Raw genomic sequence first — 15,905 nt, forward strand, 5'->3', positions numbered from 1 at the left:
CCACTATGGAGTCCCAATTACTATAACAGAGTTGCACATGTGTCACTGAGGCCTAATCTCATACACAGAACTTCCATTATTGGGGAAGCTGTGAGAAAAGGAAAGAACCCAGCTTGTCCCCTAACATGTTGGAGGAAGTTTACAGGCCTGGCTGTTAAAAAAACAGGTCTCTTCACACGTAAAGGGGGCACATTGTTACAGAGTTAGTTTGCAGAGTAGAACCACACTTTAAATATTAAAAATAACCAGGGAGGTAAGGAGGCTCAAAGTATCCAACGGGAGCCTGGATGTGGTAGAGCAGGAAATGGGGAATAAACCCAGTGGAAATGGGAGACCGTTTAACATGGGTGGAGAAGGAAAAATAAATTAGTTTAAGTGTACGAAAGCAGGTTTTTGTAAGTGCATTCACTGATCAGTGGCATGGCATCAGCAGTAACTTGCAGATTCTGAAAGTTTTGTCTGAAGCTTTATATTTGGATCAGATTAAGTATCAATATTTTTTGTTTCAACTGGAAGATGAGACGTGTATGTTTTCCTTCTCTTCTATAAAGGGATAAACTATTCTATTTCTAGTACTCAGATGATGTGAAAAGGCTGTCAGGGAACAGAGTGTGTACTTCAAATTTATTGATGCAACAATAAATAGGTGATACTTTGTGATACTTTGTTTTCCAAACAACAGAATATGAATGGCCCAGCATTGTAATATAACCTAACTCATGCAATCTGTATAACTGGCTATATTATTTTTGGTCTGTCTGTCTGTCTGTCCAGGCAAGGTCTACCATGTTCCTCCCCGCTGCACTATGCCAGCCTCACCCCTCCCCTGGCAAGTGCGGGTCTTAGCACAGCCCTCATCGGAGCTCCTCCCCTAGTCAGTGAGGGCCCGGCCCATACCCTTTGGATATATATTGCAACAAGTTTATGTCTAGAACTTTTTTCCAGCCCAACTTCCGCTCGCAAGCAGGACTGCAGCTGGGCCTCTAGTTATTATTATTATTATTATTGTTATTATTATTATTATTGATTATTTATTGATTTATTATTAAGCCCTAGCCCTCCTAACACATTGAAGACATTACCCTTTTAATTACACTATGTTTAAATTTGGCTAGCGATGACCTACGAAAATCTTACATAGTTGGGCCTGATTCATCACAGTAATACTTTACTTTTATGCTGATGCAATCCCATTGAATTACACCAGTAAAATACTGAGCTAATGTGGTAGTGAATCAGGCTATGGATACACAGGAGATTAAATCATAATCCATTTTCACTGTGATGAATGCACACATTGCACCAATGTGACCAAGCTACAAAGTCAAAATGACATGATAAATGACAAAAAGGCAACTGAAAGGCAACTTAAAGGTAAAAGAGCATCTTGCAGATTATAAGAGATGAGAACCATTTTATGAGAACCATCTATGTAACGTACATCTCTTACAATTCCCAGCTTCCTCTCATGGATCCTAACATGTCCAAAGCCGCTTTGTGTCCTAACCACATATCAAATCCTTCATCTTCCTATCCCTGACTAATTCCACAACACAGGTAGGGGATATCAGTCTGCTGCATGTTGGAAACTGGAATATAAAGGACAGAGAGCAAACTGTGGTTAATATCAAAATAGATGAGCTAAAGTACTGATTATTCTACTACTTTTCACATGTTTCAACAAAACCTCCATTTTTACACGGAAATGCAACTACTGCAAGATTTCCACTCTGCTGCACCCAGAGTGTTGCAGAAATCCAGGAAGCTAGTGGCAGAAGTTACAGGCCCAACTTCCTGTACAGTGCACATGGGCCTTGGCACGATCAACGTGTAACTACAGCATAACAAGTATTAAGGGAAGACAGAGACACTAGCAGAGAAGGGTCACATTTGTACTTCTCTGTGTGCCTGCATGTGTGTACAGAGTGCTGTTCAGGAATCTTGATGGTTTGGAGAAGGAAATCATGGCTTTCCCTACACAGAGACCATTTCATACTGTTATGATGAAGGGGTAGCTGGTGGAGACGCTGGGTTATTTTGGGCCCCTTGAGGAAAAGATTTGGGCCATGAAGGCATTCAGTTTCCGAACTCTACTCCATGATCCCTCAGGAGGAGCTGAGCAACACGGAGTGAGAAGTGAGGTATTTTGTCATGAAGATTTGACAGCTGGTAAGAAGGGGGAGAGACCTCAGTAGGTTGCTTGGAAAACAGAAGGTTCTTACAGGCTGACAGGATTTGGAAGGTGAGTGGAGCGTTCAGGGCTCTGTCACAAGAAGGGAAAGGAAATATCCACCAGACTCTCCTCCTCTGTTTTCTTCTCTCCTCCTCTTCCACCAGCCAAGCCATGCAGCTGCTGAATCACAGTGCCTCAATTCTAAACATCATTACTGTGCAAGCTGCTTGCTGTAAGGAACCAACTCAGAAATCCTGACTCAGTATTCATGGGATACAGTATAATTTAACAGGGGCAAATCTGAGGCAAAAAGAGTTCTGACTGAGCAATGAAGAGCTTTTGCTAAAATATAGTCAGGGAAGATCAACAGGACATTTGTCAGAGAACCTAACTGACTTCTGGCAAAAGCTTAAATCCTGCTGTTTATATATTATGACTCCATCTCAATCCAGAAAATGTCACATTAGATAAGAGTTTCTAGTCTAGCTCTAAACACCCTTTATGCAACCCACAAATATAGAAAGCTACATTTTTTTGACGGTCAGGAGGGGGGACGGGGGGAGGGGCATCTGGAAGAAAGAACTGCCTTTTCTTCTCCCTGGGTGTCTGTGCATCAGTTCTTAGAATGGCTTGACTTTAGCCTAAAAATACAAAGGAAAAAATGTCAAGAGACCCTATGTGATTTAGGAGTCTAGAGGCCTAAAACTCATTGAAATTACACTGCAATTAAAACCTTGCAGCTGGCCCATGCCAGCTGACTTGAGCTTGTAAGGCTAGGGATGGGGCACTGTTTAATTGCAGTGCAGCCCAGATTCTGAGACCCTCCTACTTGCAGAGTTCTAAAAGTCAACAGCAATGGAAAGACCTTTTTAAAGTGCTTGGATTAATATTTGGGTGTCCAAACTTTGTTTTAATTTGATCCTCTAAGGGAAATTTGAAGAATTTTGCTGCTATCAATTGATGATTTAAAGTACAGCAAAATATTTGCATACATGGTACTACAATAGTTAGACCAGTAGATAGATAAAGCTGCAACAAAAGCCAATTTATCTGAATACTAGATTTAAAATGTATTGAGGAGGATAAAATCTTTAATACCATCCCTGCTGGCAAATTACAAACAATAATGCTGAGAAATGTAGATCTAGATTATTATTTATTATTTTAAAAAGAAACAAGAAAATCAACCAAGCTTTGAGATAGCACCTGGAGCCAGATTTTGCTCTCGTTTACACTAGTAAAAGTCTGCCTACATATAATATTTTCAGTAATCCCCATGTTATTTTATTTTATAAAGATTTTCAAATAAAATCAGGCGTGGTAGTGTTTGGGCGGGAGAGATTACTCAGATTGTGATGCGAATTACCCAGCAGAAGTCACAATCCCTTAGGGTGTGTCTATACTTATGAGGAGATCAGCTTGATCAGGGTTGATCTTCCGGGGTTTGATTTCTTGTTCCTAGTGGGGATGCATAAAATTGAGTTATCAGGGCTCAACAACTGATTCCTCATTATTGTGAGGAGTAAGGGAGGTCAATGGGAGAGCTTCTCTGGTCGACCTCCTGTGAGGACAAGCAGATAAGTCAATCCTAGATACATAGATTCCAGTTATGCAATTGCCATTGCTGGAATTGCATATCTAGGATTGACTTTCAAGTCTAGAGTAGACCTGGCCTTAGTTTATGGCATCACAATGAGTTGCGGTCCCAAAGAGGAGCAGTGCTATGTGTGGGGAAGAAGCTGTTGGGTTTATGAACATCTCAGAAACATCCAGAAATACAAGTTTATTTTCTAGTTTGACTTTTCCATTAATCACTCTACCCACCCACCTCCCCTCATGCCTTTTTAAAGCTTTCTCCATTGAGATCTGAAATATCTTTTAAAAGTCTGGGCAGAAGATAATCATGAGGTTAACAACAATAAATAGTAACAGCTTCCAGCATTCACTTCAAGGAGCCAGTAAAGAAATTTGTGGGTTTGCATATCTGCATCACAATTTTTAATGGGTTGATCCAGATTACTAATTCATGGAATACAAAATAGACTTATCCAGACCATCTTAGTCTTCAGCAACAACAACAATAAAAAAGAGGCCAAATTGTTTAAAAAATAGGTGTCATTTTGCACATGCAGTCATCATATTTCCATGTACAAATACCAACTAGCACGTGCATATGTGATACTCTCACGTGTGCAGTGTTTAGTTTTGAATGAAAGAGGTGTTGGAGTGCAAGCAGTTTTTGCTACTTTCAGAACTGATGTAGCAAGCCCAGAGGTGCCAGGGCTATGAACTGCCAAACCTAAAAGTGCTGGGGCTCAGCCCTAGCAAGCCCCAGCACAATTTCAACATGGTATATGTGAAATAATAAAAAAAAAAGACACCATTTAAGGCTGACTAGAAGGCTGAACCTGAAATATATTAAAAAGCCCCCTCCCAAAACCCTAAAAGCAACAACAACTTCCTGGCTACAAACCAACCTGAACAAATGCCAGTACAGTACATTCATAAAAAAAAAGGCCTCAACTTATTAAAAACAAGAAACAGCAGGACTAATAAGACAAATAGAAGATAACCCCTGAAACAAATGAGTAAACCTAGTGAAAGAACAGGTCAATTTCCCTTCCCGACCACCTGTTGGAGAGTGAAAAATGGGACTACAGGTGAAACTGCAGGTACTGCATAATAATTGAGCAGCTGCTCAGAGTCCAGTTCTCAAATGGATTTTAAAAGGAAAAAAAGAAAAATAATTAGGATTAAGATCCACCAATGCCTTGAGGCTCCCTGCAACTGCAGCAAACTGAGCATGTAGGACAAACTCAACCACTCCCCCTACTCAAGGTTCCTGGACAATCAGTGTTTGGAATCAATTTGTTCCCTACCCCAGTTTTGGCTTTTACTCAAATATACGATTCCAGACACACAGGCTCATTTCAGATAGGCTACCTGCCACACGACCACCAATCTGGTGAGATCCACCCATCTGGTGATTGGAGGTTGCCATCTCCTTCCACTTGCAAACCCAAAACCTGAGCTAGCATTTGCCAAAGAAGCATACCAGTATGATAGCTGGTGAGAAAGAGACCCCCTGATTCCTCATGCTCTTAATGGATGAATAAAGTTGCCGTTTGCTTATTTTGTGATGCAAATAGACTGGCCTTTTCTTGTGGAATTGTAATTCTAATGCGCAGGTCAGAGTATAATGAAAGCAAATGAGTGACATGGAAACCAAAAAAAAAAAAAAAAGAACCACCTTCCTGTATGTCCACAAAAGCGCTCTCTATTCCTTCAGGGCCATGGGGATTTGTGCACAGATTCCAGTTAAGATCCAATAACCCAAGAAATCCCCACCACACCAAAAAGAGAAAGTGCCAAAGCATTCTGCTTCAGCTGTGTCGCCACTTTGGTGAAGTCCAGCAAAAGTGGACGGGGTTAGAGGTTGGGAAGCTATTTTGCACATAGAAGCAATTATCAGATTTAAGATACCAATTTAAAAGGGTACTCATGTGAGCATTCACATACAAATCTATTAAAGATGCACCTAGCTTTCAGCATTGTGAAGTTCTGTGCTGAATCCGGGCCTAACTAGCTAGGTCCTAGAGGACTTTATAACCATTTCAGTAGGCCTAATCGGCACAGTTCTGCTCTGGATCTAAACTGGGAGGAGTGTGTGAATCCAAGCAGTTTATCTGTCCCACCTCTGTTAACTAGCTGCGTGTTTGGTGTTCATCAGAAGTGTGCATACACGTATGCATTGTGGTAGGGAGAAACGCTTTATCAGACAGAGGGGTTTATCAAGTGACACTGTAAGTCCTAACAGATCTGAGATTTATGAGAGACAAGGTGGGAGAGGCAGTATCTTTTACTGAGCCACTTTCTGTTGGTGATAGAGACAAGCTTACACAGAGCTCCTTCTCAGATTTAGGAAAGGTATTGGGAGTGTCACAGCTAAATACAAGATTGAAGGGGTGGAATAGGACAAGTAGTTAGCACATATTCTAAGGAACCACTCAAGATGAGCTTTCTAAGCCTTGACCAATACGCTATGAAGCTAGGGGACTAAAGGCTATTTGCATTGACCTAATGATGCCCAGAACTATCTTAAAATGCTGCTTGTTCTGAAGAGGCCTCCTGCATGGTCATAATGCCAGCTCCAAGGGAGTATAATGCTTATGTCAGTAAAGATAGGGCAGGGGTCAGCAACTTGTGGGTCCAGCTCTGGACGCTGCTGCCACTGACTCCTCTTGTGGCTCCCTGTCCTGCCGCGCTGAAATAATGGAACTAAATTGAACTGGTTTAACAGCCAGCCAGGCAGAGGACAGGATCCTGCCGTTAAACCAATTAATTCAGTTCCATTATTTCAGTGGCAGCAGGGCAGGGAGCTGCCAATGCTGCAGCTGGGGCGGGGGAATGGCTGAGCCTGGAGGAGAGCTGGGGGTAGGGGCGGCCGAGTTTGCCCCTGCTGGACTTGTGCAGCCCTGCTGAGAAGGAGGTGCCGGCATGTGCAGGTGGAGGAGCGTGTCGGCTAAGTTGGGTTAATTCAGGGGATGGGGGGGCAGGTTTGGGGCTGAGAGGGGTTGAGCCTGGGGATGGGGGGCACATTTGGGGTTGAGAGGGGTTAAGCTGGTGGCAGGGGTTGGGGCTAAGAAGGATTAAGCCTGGGGGTGGGGAGGCAGCTTTGCAGAATGTGGGAGGTAAAGCTTGGGGATAGCAATTGGATTTGGGGGTGAGGCAGGTAAAGTCTGGAGATGGGGGGCAGGTTTGGGGGCCAAGGGAGTAGATCCTGGGAATGGGAGCGGGCGTGGAGGGTTCTTGTGAACATTGCTCCTTCCTGCTTGACAGACTGTTCCCAGATGCAGCGTTTTCCTTGTCTTCATTTGCTCACCAGTCCAGGGGTGAAAGTAACAAACTTTCTAACTGGTACAAATCATTGTGTGTGCACTGTTCTTAAAATGGGGTGACAAAAAGTGTAGCTTGATCTTATTTATTAAGAACTGTCTCTTATTCACCTGCCTTGTGGCTCTTGAAATGTTGATTTTGTAACTGAACTTGAAAAGGTGGCTCTTCTTGCTATTTTGGTCAAAGACCCCTGAATTAGGGCATATATTACATATATCAGGACATATGTTACATATACTGGCACTCTGGCTGTCAGCCCTGAAAACAGGGCTGACAGCTGGAGGCCCCCTGCCCAGGTGATGACAGCTGAGGGGATAGCTTTGACCCCACGAATTCAGTTACAGGGATGCCAGGTTTGAGCTGTCAGTCGTTCACAAAGCCCCACTGCAGATGGTGGAAGTGATCCTTCTGAAGATGTGCACTGCCAACAAATGAAGCATAGTATGGACATGAGCAGCCATTTTAATTATTACGGTTGCTATATACTGATGTGTAAATCAACTTAATTTTGTAGTGTAGACATAATCCACCTCCCCAAGCAGTGCTAGTGAGACTAACAGAAGCACCCGCTGCATTGGGAGTTAGGTCGATTTAGCCACATTGATCAGAGGGGTGAATTTCTAACATCCCTGATCAATATAGCTGGGTCGACCTCACATTTTACTGCAGACCGTGACTAATGCTAACAATGCTCTCTCCTGACAGGGGAGGCATCCACTTTCAAATCTTTCCCATACAAACACTTCAGGGAAACTTATCAGTGTTAATCTGCACTCTAAAATGTGCTTGTTTTAAATAACAGCAAAATCTCCTTTCTGAGTTAGAAGAGTGGCAGCATCAGATAATTTTAAGATGAAAGTTATGCAATCACAAATAAAGCACTCAGTAGTGTGATAAAATGTCTTCCTGATGAAGGACCAGTATCTGGAGAAGAGGGGAGGTTTACTGAGGTATGGAATTAACAGAGAGCCTAGGGAAAACTATCAGGCCGGAGAGACAGGTGGGGTCATAAACCAGCATTGTAGTTATGTGTGTTAAAGTTCACTGTTGAATTAGAACAGACCACGTCGGAGAGACGCCCAGCCAAAAGAATGTCACTATGGCTATGGTTACGCTACCGCACTCTGTCAACAGAAGTCAATGTTGGAAGAAATTTCCCGCCAAAACTTCTGTTGACAGAGTGCGGCCACGCACAAAATAAAATTGAGAGAGCGTGCCGCTCTATTGCCAGAGTGGCCAAACTACCCGGCTGCTCTGTCAACAAAACAGGCATCCAGAAGCACAGCAGACAGGGCTGCCCATTGCTGCGGACACCCCGTCTGTCAAGAGAGGCCCCCTTGGGGCATTTACCAACTGTTTTGTCAATAGACTCTGTAGACAGCAGTGTTATGCCTCAAAGCTTTGAGGAAGAATGCTGCCCGCAAAAGTGCTGTGTTTTGTATAGATACTGTTGAAAAATCCCATTTTGTGTGTGCACGCTCCACGAGTTTTGTTGAGAAAAAGAGGGTTTTGTCAGCAAAACTCATTAGTATAACCATAGCCTATGGTGTGGGGATCAAGGAACACAGCCAGTGGGTGGGTTGGTGGTCTGGTATCTAACATGCTGTAAAGTGTAGCTGGGGGGAGAGAATTTAAGCCCACTAAAAAAAAAACCTGTGAAATTCCTATACACGCTAGATTCATCAGGAATGGTCATTTATAACAGCAGATCTACACTACACGGCAATGTCAGCCTACAGTATGCAACTCCAGACGGGTAGCATAGCTGGAGTCAACGTACCTTAGATCAAGTTGCTGTGGAGTCTCCACTGCAGGGGACTGACACGAGAAACTCGCCTGCTGACTTTTTATCCTTCTCATTCTGATGGAGTACCAGAATCAACAAGAGAGCAATTGGTGGTTGACTTACTGGGTCTTTACTTGACCTGCTAAATCAATCTCTGGGGGATCTATGGCCACAGTGCGGAAGTCCTGGTAAGTGTAGACCTGCTCTTAGATTAATATGGCTTATATGCAAAGAACTATATTAATTAGAGACATTAATGAATATGCCCCACTATTAATATACCAAATGTAATTAATATAGCAAACGATGAAAAATTTGTGTCTTAGCAACTTCTGTGGAACCGTGTGGATTTGCACCAGTCCACATTTAAATAGCAATTTGCATATTTTAAGTTGTATAACCTCAGTACTCAGCAAACTCTGTTTTCTCCTCTACTGGCAGAATACCAATTCTTCAGCTATTACGAACCTTGTGCTGACACTGTACTGCATCTTAAGAGACTGCTGATGGTTCCCCATCTGTCTTAAAGGTTGGTACGGCCTAAAATGAGATCAACCAGCTGTGTTTTGGTTTGTGGGCGTGTCTGTACAAACTGCATCTTTCCTCTTAGCTGCCTGTTTATTCTGTTCGTGAAAACAGGTCAAAGATTGAAACAGGCAAGCATCTTGGTACCCCAACTTTTGTAGGCAGGTCACTAAACAGAGAAATTGACTTTTTACAATGTCACAGCCCTCATTTTGTGGAAACAGTAGATTCCTCCCCTCTGCCCGTCCGCTTGCCCCGTTTCCCAGGATTAGATCAACTGAGAAGTAATTCTGAGTTAGATTTTGCTTCAGGCCTATCAGGACTTGTCTATGACAAAAACACCCCTAAACCCCTGGCAGCAAGCCTCAGAGCCCCACTTAATTGACTGGGGTTTGTGGGGTTCATGTTCTGAAAATAACAGTGCAGAAGGTTCTGCTCAGGCTGAAGACTGTTTCTGAGAGCGTGCAAGGAGGATGCGACTCAGAGACTAACAGTTCACCCAGGCTCTGAAGCTCATTGCTGTTATTTTAGAGATTTTTTGGTGGCATAGACAAACCCTTAGACATGACGGAATTCCTTTATCATGTTAGAAGTGTTTGTTTGACTCTTATGGGCTATGTCTACACTAGCCAAAAACTTTGAAATGGCCATGCAAATAGCCATTTTGAAGTTTACTAATGAAGCGCTGAAATACATATTCAGTGCCTTATTAGCATGCGGGCGGCCACGGCACTTCGAAATTGATGCAGCTCCCTGCCGCGCGGCTCGTCCAGATGGGGCTCCTTTTCAAAAGGACCCCGGCTACTTCGAAGTCCCCTTATTCCTATGAGCAGATGGGAATAAAGGGACTTCAAAGTAGGCGGGGTCCTTTCAAAAAGGAGCCCTGTCTGGACGAGCCATGCAGCGGCAAGCCACGTCAATTTCGAAGTGCCGTGGCTGCCCACATGCTAATGAGGCACTGAATATGTATTTTAGCGCTTCATTAGTAAACTTCAAAATGGCCATTTGCATGGCCATTTCAAAGTTTTTGGCTAGTGTAGACATGGCCTTGATGCTTTTTCTTCTCAGATTTAGACCCAATAGCAGAATTTTGATTATAATTTATCAAATCATCTAAGACTATTACACTGAAATCTATATTAATTTTTTGGATCTCACTGACAGAGGCAGATCTTGAACAAGGTTCTTTACAAAATGATTCTTTTTCCCTTGTGTATTGCAGCCAACTTGCTGCTAGTGTGACGGTCATATATATGATATGGCCAAGGAAAATATCCAATACAGGTTGAACCTCTCTAGTCTGGCACTGTTGGGATCTGACTGGTGCTGAATGAGAAAATTTGCTGGACCATGGGAGGTCAATATTGTCTAGTAATATTACTGACACCTCCACAGCTTACTAGGCTCTTAGAAGAAATTTAGGCGTGAATTACAGCTAAATAACAGCCCAGAACACTGAGAGCCAGGACTGGTGGCTGTAAACAAACTTTATGGGACCATGGAACATTCGGCCACACCCATGATAAGTGGTCATCCACCTAACTAAAATCATGCTGGATTACATATATTGCTGGACAAGAAAGTGACAGACTACAGGGTTTCAAACTCTATTTCTAAAAGTAACTGGGTGTTGTGAACAGTGATGGAGAAACCTCAAAGGGCTCATATATTTGGACCAAGTTGGAAATGTCTTAGGCTCCATTAAGCTCAGTTTTTTAAAGTCCCTCTTTTCATCTCACTCTGCAATCCCCCTTTCCACATCTTCAATTTCTTTATCTTCATTTTAGGGAAAAACAGATATCTGGACACAGTCAGATCCCAAACATTACTGGGAGTAGGGGAAGGAAGTCTCAGAAGTCATTTTCTTTTCTGTGCAGCATTCAGGCTTTCCTTAGGTCTGAGACACATCAGAACACAATGCTAAAAGAAAACCACACTTTGTGGAAGTTTAAGGTAACTGATAATCCAGCAGGGATTGCCAGAGCTCCTGTAAGCCACCTCCCACCCACCCCCCCATTAACTCACAATCAATTTAAAAATAGACAGAGGTTCAGAAAAGTGACCACCTGTCTTAACAGCTGAGGGAATGTAATGAGGCACATGGTGGCAGGGAACAGTTCCAGTAGTGGAGGAGAGAAACATTTGCTGAGGGTGGCCCAGTAGCTCCTGCACCTTCAGGCAGTCTCTGGCACCTATTGGCAGTTGAGTGGGAGTAGTATTGAACAGTCAGTATGCCCCAGCTCCTGGGATTCACCTGGAGCAAGGCCACGTGGTTTTCTTTTGGCTCTGTTCCAGCATTGCCCCCTCCCTCCATCCACCCAAACTGTGAATGGGAGACCAGTCTGAAAGATGCTGTGTATGGCGTGCTTTGGGAGTCAGAAGCAAACTGAGCACCAGGGAGTTCTTCACCTTTCTTGCGCACCTTCAAGCCACTGTGGATTAAGTCTAGACACAGCCTCAGTTTGGCCCCATGGACTGCACGTTTCTGTAAACAGGGTTCACTGCTGCCTCAGACAGCACATCTGTGGTAAGGCATTTGTGCAGTGGAGAGTACAGTACCTATCATATGTTGAAAAAAGCTTGTACTCAGGAAAAACTGCTGTCATTCGTGTGCCATACCAATCTGGTTTACCAACAAATTGCCCAAGCTGATTCTTTGAAGTAACAATTTATAATTTGTGATTTCTGAACCTGATTCTGATTTCACTGAGACCAGTTTGATTCCACTGACATCAAGTCCTGAATTACACCAGCACGAGTTAGATCAGCATCAAGTCTCCTTGCATTGGTATTGCTCAACTGAGGTCTGCCCTGTATTGCTGAATACCACCCCAACTGCGTGCACATGAAAGACAGATCACATTGGCTTGGCGGGGCATAGTGAATGAATTCTCCTTTCGCTGATGTTAATGTCAACATAAGAGTAACTCTATTAAAGTCAGTGGAATCCCACGAACTCAAAGATGATGTAAGAAGGTTATCAGACCGAGTGTAAGCAATGTTGGTGCAAGCTTTCCTGTTCTGCTCTTCAGATGCTCGTCAGTCATGACTTGCAACTTCCAAGCTAATCAATTCCTGAACCACTCATGAGATAAGAGCCACGTCTACACGTGCCAGCTACTTCGAAGTAGCCGCGCCAACTTCGAAATAGCACCCGCCACGTCTACACGTGGCAAGCGCTATTTCGAAGTTGAAATCGGCATAAGGCAGCGAGACGTCGAAGTCGCTATCATCATGAGGAGATGGGAATAGCGCCCTACTTCGACGTTGAACATCGAAGTAGGGCACGTGTAGCCAATCCGCGTCCCGCAACATCGAAATAGTGGGGTTCGCCATCAGCTGACAGGTTGAGAGACGCTCTCTCTCCAGCCCCTGCGGGGCTCTATGGTCACCGTGTGCAGCAGCCCTTAGCCCAGGGCTTCTGGCTGCTGCTGCTGCAGCTGGGGATCCATGCTGCATACACAGGGTCTGCAACCAGTTGTCGGCTCTGTGGACCTTGTGCTGTTTAGTGCAAGTGTGTCTGGGAGGGGCCCTTTAAGGGAGCGGCTTGCTGTTGAGTCCGCCCTGTGACCCTGTCTGCAGCTGTTCCTGGCACCCTTATTTCGATGTGGGCCGCTTTGGTGTGTAGACGCTCCCCTGCAGCGCCTACTTCGATGTAGTGCTGCCCAACGTCGACGTTGAACGTCGACGGCACCAGCCCTGGAGGACGTGTAGATGTTATTCATCGAAATAGCTTATTTCAATGTCGCTACATCGAAATAAGCTATTTCAATGTAGCATTCACGTGTAGACGTAGCTAAGATGGCAGTCACACTGAACCAGACTTAATAGTGCTGTGGTTTTGTGATATAGAATAGGAGAACTGAAGGAGACAAATTCACTCATTCTCACTTTAGAGCTAAGGCCTCAATCCAACCCCCCACTGAAGTCAATGGAAATGATTAGATCTACTTCAATGAAAGCTGGAGTGGGCCTTAATTAAGATCCTGGATTCAAGGTTCTATATGCCAAAGGCTAGTGTGCTAATCCACTGAAACTCACTCCTGATTGAGGCCAGGTCCACACTTGGGGGTCAGGGGGTGAGATTTAAGACACACAATTCCAGCTACGAGAAGTGCGTAGCTGGAGTCAACGTATCTGAAATGGACTTTTACTGCTGTCCCCACAGCTGGAGGTTGATGGGAAAAACTCTTCCTTCGATTTCTATCACTCCTCACAACTGTGTCAGGGGTTGACGGCAGCACGCTGATCATTTAATTTAGCATGGTCCCACTAGGCATGTTAAATCGAACCCTGGAAGATCGACTGTCAGCTCGTTGATCTTCTGGTAAGAATAGACAAGCTGTGAGAAATAGTGAAGCATCTGCAATACTTCTAAGCAGAAAAATGGACAAGAAGGAGTGCATTCTGGTCAGAGGTAACCACTCTAATTATGCAGCCAATTTTACTTTTAATAATCTCTAGAAAGGTAGCTGAGATCATGCACTTATTTCATACAATAATTAACAAAACAATCATTATTTTCACAGTGCAAGCATCTCTACACACCCAAGAAGTTAACGAAGACATCAGAGACAACTCTCAGCCGGCAGCAGTAAACAAATACCTCCAAGAAATCCCAAAACAAAATCCATTTGATAAACTGGCCCTCATAAATGCTATATATAATAGCTTTGTAGATTTTAAGGCCAGAAGGGACCAACTATGATTTAGTCTGTCCTCCATAACACACGCTATACAATTTCACCCCGGTCAAACTTACGTAATTTCTGGCTGAATGATGCTATCTTCTAGAAAGCCATTCAGTCTTGATTAGAGACTTCTACTACTGAATATCTATGACAGCCTAAGGTAAATTGTTCCAGTGGTTAGTTACCATGTTGGTAAAAATGTGCACCAGACGCCTAGTCTGAGTTTGTCTGGCTTCTGTTTCCACTCCTTTGACCAAGCCTAATAAATTGCTCTTTATTTGCTCACCTTCTCCTAAAACAAACAAAAATATTAAAAGTGACTAGTGATTTTAGGTGCCTGCATTTTTGGGTGCCCCCATTAAAGTGTCCTGATTTTCAGAAAGTGCTGAGCTTTCATGATCTCAAAAGCAGGCCCTTTGAAGTTACCTCAAGCTCAGCGTCCAAAAATGAACACCAAAAATCACCAGTTGTTTTTGAAAATTGTGACCATGGCCCCTTTTATTTGTGTGCATGTGCACATGTGTATTCTCATAGCTTCTCGCACATGTTTTGTTGATCATAAGCTACAGGTGGCCCATGGAGAGCAAAATATATTCGGAGACAAGTTTCCCTGACTTCTGCAGCAAACTAAAACTTCTGCAGGCTGCAGCAGTTTCATTCCGCATTCAAAACTGGAGAGTTGCTTTTGAAAAGTACTGACTTAATTTTAATTTCTTTCATGCTTGTTTTTAACTGCAGACTTCTTGGCCAGACAACACAGAACTGCATATATACTATCTCTGTGTTTCATGGCGGCGTGTAGCATACAGTCACACAGGCCAGCCAACCATGGCAGGGAGGGGCAAAAGGAGCAACTGCCCTGGGGCCTGGAGATCCAAAAGGGCCTGGGGCTCCCAGCTGTTGCTGCGGCTGTCATAGCAACAGTGGCAGCTAGAGACCTGGACCCTTTAAATCACCACCAGAGCATCCGGTCATTCACTCCATGCGCTGCTGGCATGTGGAGGTTGGGGCAGTCACAGAGTGCACTTCATGTGGCCTTCAGGGCTAGCTGCCGCTAGCCCAGCTTCTTCAGGGAGCATGAAGCTGAGCCTTTTCCACCTTGCCCAGGGTCCGTCATGTCTGCTGGCCCCTCTGCAGCCAGCGCACACTGCCCTAGCACAGGTATAAATAGCAATGCAGGCAGTGAGTCACGGGTAAGTGAGCTTATGGCTACAGTGACACAGCAGCCTTATTTCAAAATAAGCTATTCCGGAATAGCTGTTCTGAAACAGCTATTTTGAAATAGGGCAGCAACACACAAAAATGTATGTCAAAACAGCACTTAGCTATTTCAACATACATTATCTGAACACAGCCTTTATTTCGAAGGAGGTGCTATTCCTCCGGCAATGAGATTTACCGATTTCGAAATAATGAACCCGCTATTTCAAATTTATTTCGAAATAGCATGTACGTAGTGTAGATGGCAGCAAAGTTCTTTTCAAATGACAGCTGCTACCTTGAAGTAACTTGGCTGTGTCCCCGTAGCTGACATGTCCAAGCACTGCCTTCCAAGACTATGCTGCTGTTTTTAAGCAGTGCAGCCTACTGCTGCAAGAGCTCCCCTTCTGCACTGAAAGACACTGGCAGGGCGATGCCACAGGGAAAGGCTCCAGCAAGGAGAAAGTTGTCAGAGTGTAAGCTGGACGGTTTGTCAATTGGGTGTGGTTAGTTGGTGTCTTCTGCACCTGGGATGGAGTGGAAGTCACTGTGGGATGTGGGATACACACGTTAGATGGACTGTTCTGCTTATACGATCACCAGGGAAACAGTTAACACGTATCGTCTTCTTTTG

The 15,905-nt window shown here is 44.0% G+C and overlaps 1 protein-coding gene across 4 annotated transcripts in view; it reads right to left on the reverse strand.

Annotated features, from left to right (window-relative positions):
• Positions 1–15,905, reverse strand: part of IKZF1 (IKAROS family zinc finger 1) — a 102,728-nt gene that overhangs the window by 29,218 nt on the left and 57,605 nt on the right. The gene's annotated exons all lie outside the window — the stretch shown is intronic.

This window comes from Carettochelys insculpta, chromosome 2, assembly GCF_033958435.1.
Source record: "Carettochelys insculpta isolate YL-2023 chromosome 2, ASM3395843v1, whole genome shotgun sequence".
Taxonomy (NCBI): domain Eukaryota; kingdom Metazoa; phylum Chordata; order Testudines; family Carettochelyidae; genus Carettochelys; species Carettochelys insculpta.